Source organism: Salmo trutta, chromosome 18 (assembly GCF_901001165.1).
Source record: "Salmo trutta chromosome 18, fSalTru1.1, whole genome shotgun sequence".
NCBI lineage: Eukaryota > Metazoa > Chordata > Actinopteri > Salmoniformes > Salmonidae > Salmo > Salmo trutta.
The window spans coordinates 19,317,331-19,326,731 of NC_042974.1; positions in this window are offsets into that span (position 1 = coordinate 19,317,331).

Genomic DNA, 9,401 nt, shown 5'->3' on the forward strand with positions numbered 1-9,401 from the left:
GCAACACCAGGGTTGTGGGTTTGACTCCCATGGGGGAGCAGTACAGATAGAAAGTATGGAAATATATACACAGACTTCTGTAACTTGCTCTGGATAAGTGTCTATTAAAATATTTAGTAGCCCACACAGCTACAAGGATGCACTATCATGCTTGGTTTAGGACCTCATATTGAAGCTTATAGAGACCCCAATTGATGTATAGAACAATCTTTAAATTATCTACTTTGGTTTCAATACAAGCATCATGAAACCTCTAACACAATAAATGAATTGGACTTGTGCGAAAATAATTTTTTGGGACCTAACTTGCTTACCACTTTTTCGTTGTGGTTTCTTCCTTCAAATCCAATGAAATTTCATTTGTCACATGCGCTGAATGCAACATCTGTAGACTTTACCGTGAAATGCTAACTTACAAGCCCTTAAGTCCTCGACAATGCAGTTCAATAAATATAGGTAATAAAACATTTGCTAAATATACTTAAGTAAAGAAGGTAATTAAAAGTAAGACAATAAAAGAACAATAACGAGGCTACATACAATGGCATGAGCTGTACGTTCAGATCAATTTGATGCCATCGTTTGAAATTTATTGAAAGATTTACAAACAAACCTTTAGTTAAAATCCTCAAATTGGGACAAAGTTTCCCATCCTCTGACGTGTCAGTATTGACAGACTTGTTTAGTAAAAACCTAATTGAAAAACATTTTTAACACACTTTATACTTAATTGTGGCATCAACAAATGATATCCATCTGTTGCCAATTAGAAATGTACGGTCCACCGCAGACAGTTTATTTTAGATCAGTTCTGTCACTACTGTCCGACAGAACAAAAGTTAATACAGCTGAACAAGTAACGATTTCCTCCACATTATAGTGTTAATGACACAAGTTAACTCATTAAGGGTTTTGTCATGTTTTATTACAAAATAAAAGCACATGAATAAAATACTGTACGTATAATAGGTGTTACTACAACCTCCACTCCGTTGATCGATGTGCGTGCACATGGGCGGAGTGGGAGTTTTGGAGTAGCAGACACCTTTTGGTAACACAATATCCTCGCAGTCCCACTCCCATTCACAGGGGGCTTAAACAAAAGTATTTTATTTTTGTATTTTCATTTTGTGTTAACAAGGAAGAGTCGCCTTCCCTTGGTAGTAGTAGCTAGCTGGCAGCCTGACTAAAAACATAGCAAGCTATAGCTAGCCTTTTTAGCTTCCCACATCTCCATGTGAAATAATCAGCCCGGCAAATATTCTTCTACTAGCCGGTGTAACCTATAACATTATCCCAGTTTGATATGCTGCTTGTGTATTCATTTCCATATCAGCTAAAAATAGAACGTCATGGAGAACAAAGCACATGTCTAGCTAGTTGGCTACAGCAGGATCTACCATTTCACTATAGCCTATAATCATTAGTTATTACTTCTAAACAAAATACCTTTTTGGGTGGATTCTTGGGTTTTGTTGTCGCCTTCTCATTTGTTGTAAAAGCAAAAGAAGAGTCTTGTCTTGTATTCCCTTACTAGCAAGTTGGCTAAACACTGCAAGCTAGCCTTTTAGCTTCTGACATTTTCACATTAAATAATCAGATTTATTATTAAATAATACAGTGGGGAAAAAAGTATTTGATCCCCTGCTGATTTTGTACGTTTGCCCACTGACAAAGAAAGGATCAGTCTATAATTTTAATGGTAGGTTTATTTGAACAGTGAGAGACAGAATAACAACAAAAATATCCAGAAAAATGCATGTAAAAAATGTTATAAATTGATTTGCATTTTAATGAGGGAAATAAGTATTTGGCCCCCTCTCAATCAGAAAGATTTCTGTCTCCCAGGTGTCTTTTATACAGGTAACGAGCTGAGATTAGGAGCACACTCTTAAAGTGAGTGCTCCTAACCACAGCTTGTTACCTGTATAAAAGACACCTGTCTACAGAAGCCATCAATCAATCAGATTCCAAACTCTCCACCATGGCCAAGACCAAAGAGCTCTCCAAGGATGTCAGGGACAAGATTGTAGAGTTACACAAGGCTGGAATGGGCTACAAGACCATCGCCAAGCAGCTTGGTGAGAAGGTGACAACATTTGGTGCGATTATTCGCAAATGGAAGAAACAAAAGAACTGTCAATCTCCCTCGGCCTGGGATTCCATGCAAGATCTCACCTCGTGGAGTTGCAATGATCATGAGAACGGTGAGGAATCAGCCCAGAACTACACGGGAGGATCTTGTCAATGATCGCAAGGCAGCTGGGACCATAGTCACCAAGAAAACAATTGGTAAGGACTGAAATCCTGCAGCGCCCGCAAGGTCCCCCTGCTCAAAAATACATGTACATGCCCGTCTGAAGTTTGCCAATGAACATCTGAATGATTCAGAGGACAACTGGTGAAAGTGTTGTGGTCAGATGAGACCAAAATGGAGCTCTTTGGCATCAACTCAACTCGCCGTATTTGGAGGAGGAGGAATGCTGCCTATGACTCCAAGAACACCATCTCCACCGTCAAACATGGAGGTGGAAACATTATGTTTTGGGGGTGTTTTTCTGCTAAGGGGACAGGACAACTTCACCGCATCAAAGGGATGATGGACGGGGCCATGACCGTCAAATCTTGAGTGAGAACCTCCTTCCCTCAGCCAGGGCATTGAAAATGGGTCGTGGATGGGTATTCCAGCATGACAATAACCCAAAACACACGGCCAAGGCAACAAAGAAGTGGCTCAAGAAGAAGCACATTAAGGTCCTGGAGTGGCCTAGCCAGTCTCCAGACCTTAATCCCATAGAAAATCATCTGTGGAGGGAGCTGAAGGTTCGAGTTGCCAAACGTCAGCCTCGAAACCTTAATGACTTGGAGAAGATCTGCAAAGAGGAGTGGGACAAAATCCCTTCTGAGATGTGTGCAAACCTGGTGACCAACTACAAGAAACGTCTGACCTCTGTGATTGCCAACAAGGGTTTTGCCACCAAGTACTAAGTCATGTTTTGCAGAGGGGTCAAATACTTATTTCCCTCATTAAAATGCAAATCATTTTATAACATTTTTGACATGCATTTTTTCTGGATTGTTTTGTTGTTATTCTGTCTCTCACTGTTCAAATAAACCTACCATTAAAATTATAGACTGATAATTTCTTTGTAAGTGGGCAAACGTACAAAATCAGCAGGGGATCAAATACTTTTGTCCCCCACTGTATGTCCTGGCAAATATTCTTATATTTGCCAGTGTAACCTACAACATTATCCTAATATAACCTACAACATTATCCTAATATAACCTACAACATTATCATCATTTGAAATGCTGCTTCAATGTATTGCTCCCACATCAGCTAAAAATAGAATGTCATAATTCTTGTCAGGGAGAAAAAAAAGCACATGGCTGTCTGTTTTAGCCTAGAACAACATTATCACTTCTAAACAAAATCATTTTGGGGGGGATTCTATAAGGCTACAATGTTGCTTGGTTTATTGTTAGAACAGTCCCTGAGATTATATTTGGTTATCAATGCAAAATAGGCTGCTTATTTAATGCCAAGCTAAACCAAGACAGCAATTTGGAAGTTGAATTGATTATGTGAAGTTGATTAGCTTCCCACGTACCATGTGATATAATCAGATGTTTAAATAAATAATATGCCCTGGCAAATATTCTTATACTTACCGGTGTAACCTACAAAAACCTATCCCAGTTTGTTATGCTGCATCAATGTATTACTCCCATTTTGCTAAAAATAGAATGTCATCAAGTTTTGGTCATGGAGAGAAAGCACATACAGTAACTTGCAAAAGTATTCAGACCACTTACATTTCTTTACATTTTATTGTGTTACAAAGTGGGATTAACATTTATTTAATTGTCTTTTTTAATTTATTTTATAACTAAAATATAGTCGTTGAGTAAGTATTCAGCTCCTTTGTTTAGGCAAGACTAAATTAGTTCAGGAGTACAATTTGGCTTAACAAATCACATAATAAATTACATGGACTCACTCAGTGTGAAGTATAGGGGTTGACATGATTTTTGAATGACTAACCCTTCCTCTGTCACCCATACATAACATCTGTAAGGTCCCCCAGTCAAGTATTGCATTTAAAGCACAGATTCAACTACAAAGACCAGGGATTTTTTCGAAAGCTTCAGGTAGCCTAGTGGGGCGGCAGGTAGCCTAGAGGTTGATGGATCGAATCCCCGAGCTGACAAGGTAAAAATCTGTCATTCTGCCCCTGAACAAGGCAGTTAACCCACTGTTCCCCGGTAAGCCGTCACTGTAAATAAGAATTTGTTCTTAATTGACTTGCCTAGTTACATTTTTAATTTAAAAAAAAATAAGGGCAGTGATGGGTAACAATAACAAATCAGACATTGAATATCTCATTAAGCATGGTCAAGTTAATAATTATGCTGTTGATTATATATTAAACCACCCAGACACATCAAAGATACAGTTGTCCTTCTGAACTGAGCTGCAGGACAGGAATAAAACTTCTCAGGGATGTCACCATGAGGCCATTGGTGATTTTAAAACAGCCGAGTTCAATGTCTGTGATGGTAGAACATCAAGGATGAATCAACAACATTGTAGTGACTCCACAATAATGACCTAAATGACAGAGTGAAAAGAAGAATACACATTTACAGAATACAAATATTCCATAACTTGCATCTTGTATGCAACAAGACAGTAAAGTAATACTGCAAAAAAACAAAGCAAAGCAATACACTTTTTGGCCTTAATGCAAAGCCTTATGTTTGGGGCAAATCCAACAAAACACATCACTGAGTAACTGCCTCCTTATTTTCAAACATGGTGGTGGCTGCATCATGGTATGTATGGTATGCTTGTCATCGGCAAATAGTGGGGAGTTTATCAGTATAAAAATATATGGGATTTGCACAGGCAAAAGCCCAGAGGAAAACCTGCTTCAGTCTACTTTCCACCAGAGACTGGGAAAGGAATTCACCTTTCAGCAGGACAATAACCTAAAACACAAGGCCAAATCTACACTGGAGTTGTTTACTAAGACAGTGAATTTTCCTGAGTGGCCAAGTTACAGTTATGATTTAAATCTGCTTGAAAATCTATGGCTTTGATTTAAATCTGTTTGAAAATCTATGGCAAGACTTGAAAATAGCTGTCTAGTCATGATCCCCAACATCTTGACAGAGCTTGAATAATTTTGAAAAGAATAATGGGTAAATATTGCACAATCCAGGTATGGAAAACTCTTATAGACTTACCCAAGATAACTCACTGCTGTAATCGATGCCACAAGTGTTTCTAACATGTCTTGACTCAGAGAGCTGAATACTTATGCAATGACTATATTTTCTTTGTAATTTAAAATATATATATATATATATATACAGTTTTTTTTATTCCACTTTGACATTATTTTGTGTAGATTGTTGACAGAAAATTATAAATGAAATCAAATTTAACCCCACTTTGTAACACAATAAAATGTGAAAAAATCCAAGGGGTCTGAATACCTCTGCAAGGCACTGTATTTCGCAGCTGTTTTTACCAGTAGCCTGGAATCACTAATTACTACTTCTAAACAAAATACATTTTGGAAGGGATTCTAATAAGGCTACAATGTTGTTTGGTTTATTGTTTGAACATTCGCTGAGATTATATTTGCTTATCAATGCAAAATAGGCTACTTTGATGCATAGTGTATAGATCAGATCAAGGAACAAATCAAGCTTCATTACCTACACGACACTGCCCCCACCGCTACGGAAGGTGAGATACAGTGCGTTACAATTTTCATGTGACACGGGAAAAGTCGAATTTCGGAGCGCACGACAAGGAGCAGAACATTTTGTGACGAAAAACGACATTGCGACACTGCGCTATACGCTCTGCCGCGCCGTTTGCGTATTCTTTGTAGATCCCTTTATCTACAACCCCCCCCCCACACACACATCTGCGTTATCTCCAACAGTAAGACCGTCACCCATTACTGACTCCAAACGAAGCTCCAAAAGGAGAGCTCTCGAACTTCATTCTTGCCATGATAAACATGCCTACGTGTTCATTTTTTAAACTGATAGGACATTAATTTAATACATGTGGCAAGAATCTACATTTAAATCAGTGATGAATGCAACATTTGCCAAAAGGAGACGCAAATGATAACATGGTTATTTATAGCTTCAGATGGTATATGTTTACATACGGGGTGGGCCTCACACAGGCCCGATGTGCTTCACTTAGGCCTAGTTGCGCTATAATATATTGGCACCCTTCACGATTCACTATTTATTTTCAAATAAGTTGACGTTGAAAAAACTTTTGGTGTTCACGCATGTATTTGTTTGATTTACAACAGCACAGGACAACAACAAAAAATACTGAGATTGACATTTTCACTTCAAGTAAAAAAAAATGGCCTGGACTAGGTGATTCTCCTTTACTGTATAATTTCTCAACTGTGGTAAATTGCAGGGGTATATAGCGTAAAAATAGCCATTCACCCAGAACATTATGGTCCATTGCACTACAATGTAAAGTGCAAGGGTGCCAATATATTAAAGAGCAACTGTATGTAGCTGCAGGATAATCAAAACATTACGCAATGATAGTCCACTTTGACACATCGCCTTTATGCACTGTTACATTCCAAATGGCACCCTATTTGGCTTTCTACCTGGGGCATTGAGTGCACATGCGCCACAATTATGTCAATAATGACTCGTTTAGTAAAAACCACATTCAAATACATTTTTAATACACTTTATACTTAATTTTGCCTTCAACAAATGATATCCATCTGTACATTAAGTTGACTGTGCCTTTAAACAGCTTGGAAAATTCCAGAAAATGATGTCATGGCTTTAGAAGCTTCTGATAGGCTAATTGACATAATTTGAGTCAATTGGAGGTGTACCTGTGGATGTATTTCAAGGCCTACCTTCAAACTCAGTGCCTCTTTGCTTGACATCATGGGAAAATCAAAATAAATCAGCCAAGACCTCAGAAAAAAATTGTAGACCTCCACGAGTCTGGATCATCCTTGGGAGCAATTTCCAAATGCCTGAAGGTACCACGTTCATCTGTACAAACAATAGTACGCAAGTATAAAAACCATGGGACCACACAGCCGCCATACCGCTCAGAAAGGAGACGCGTTCTCTCTCCTAGAGATGAACGTACTTTGGTGCGAAAAGTGCAAATCAATCCCAGAATATCAGCAAAGGACCTTGTGAAGATGCTGGAGGAAACATGTACAAAAGTATCTATATCCACAGTAAAACGAGTCCTATATTGAAATAACCTGAAAGGCCGCTCAGCAAGGAAGAAGCCACTGCTCCAAAACTGCCATAAAAAAGCCAGACTATGGTTTGCAACTGCACATGGGGACAAAGATCGTACTTTTTGGAGAAATGTCCTCTGGTCTGATGAAACAAAAATACAACTGTTTAGCCATAATGACCATCGTTATATTTGGAGGAAAATGGGGGAGGCTTGCAAGCCGAAGAACACCATCCATGGGGGAGGGACTGGTGCACTTCTCAAAATAGATGGCATCATGAGGTAGGAAAATTATGTGGATATATTGAAGCAACATCTCAAGACATCAGTAAGGAAGTTAAAGCTTGGTCGCGAATGGGTCTTCCAAATGGACAATGACCCCAAGCATACCTCTAAAGTTGTGGCAAAATGGCTTAAGGACAACAAAGTTAAGGTTTTGGAGTGGCCATCACAAAGCCCTGACCTCAACCCTATAGAACATTTGTGGGCAGAACTGAAAAAGCGAGCAAGGAGGCCTACAAACCTGACTCAGTTACACCAGCTCTGTCAGGGGGAATGGGCCAACATTCACCCAACTTATTGTGGGAAGCTTGTCAAAGGCTACCCAAAAAGTTTGACCCAAGTTTAACAATTTAAAGGCAATGCTACCAAATACTAATTGAGTGTATGTAAACTTCTGACCCACTGGGAATGTGATGAAAGAATTAAAAGCTGAAATAAATCATTCTCTCTACTATTATTCTGACATTTCACATTCTTAAAATAAAGTGGTGATCCTAACTGACCTAAGACAGGGAATTGTTACTAGGATTAAATGTCAGGAATTGTGAAAAACTGAGTTTAAATGTATTTGGCTAAGGTGTAAGTAAACTTCCAACTTCAACTGTAGATAAATGTATGGAATACAGCGGTTTGGGTGAATGTGTGAAATTGCAGATGGTGTGTCACAAATTAGCCCTTGATAATGACTCTCAGATCCATTACATTACACATAAAAGTTATCGATGAAGGCGTCTTCTTTAGGTAGGCTACGTAGGAGTTTTGAACATTGGTCTGAACATTAACACGCATCACTTGCAGTACTTTTTTGGAAGCATTAAGGACCTTATCTTTCTTATCCGTAAACATATTTTTGTTGTTGTAGATACACACCTTTATAGGGTTAGTGTTCACACACTGACCATATATGTGTGTTACAGCATGTTTAGGAAAACAGAAGGGGAAAAAAGTCAACTATCCGGGCTTATTAGCTATCGGCATCTCTTAACATCTGTGTGTAAAAGGAAGACAGATGCCACAAACATGTTGTCAGTGAAAAATACTGTCGGCTGTTAAACGGTGTACAGTAAGTATTTATTTTGCATTTGTGAAATTATTTGTATGTGATTTGAAAGTAGAGGGATTTATGTTTCTAGAACCGTATAACTGGTCTGGGGCTGTTTTTCATGGTTCGGGAAAGGCCCCTTAGTTCCAGTGAAGGGAAATCTTAACGCTACAGCATACAATTATATTCTAGACGATTCTGTGCTCCCAACTTTGTGGCAACAGTTTGGGGAAGGCCCTTTCCTATTTCAGCATGACAATGCCCCCATGCACAAAGCGAGGTCCATACAGAAATAGTTTGTCGAGATCGGTGTGGAAGAACTTGAGTGGCCTGCACAGAACCCTGATGTCAACCCCATCAAACATCTTTGGGATGAATTGGAACGCCGACTGCGAGCCATGTCTTATCTCCCAACATCAGTGCCCGACCTCACTAACACACACTTTAAAAGACGGTAGAATGATTTTGCTTTAAGCTACACCCCTACATATATCACCTCTTTCCAGCATGGCTGCATGTCTGTCTGCAAACATTTTGAAGAAGATGAGTGAGCAAGTTGGTAAATCATGTATGTTTAAGAAGTGTCATTACCGAACATCTAATATTTCAAGAAATATGTAAAGTATGGTTTTGGGACTAAAATATATGTTTGCTGGGATGTACATCTGTCCAAATGAAAGCTAGTGAGCCATATGCGAATGAGAATGCTATGAGAATACATGAAAGTCTAAAACAGCCACAACAGAAAACATGTACAATGTTTCATCTTTGTATCTGTGCCATTATGGTGCCTGTCATGGCATG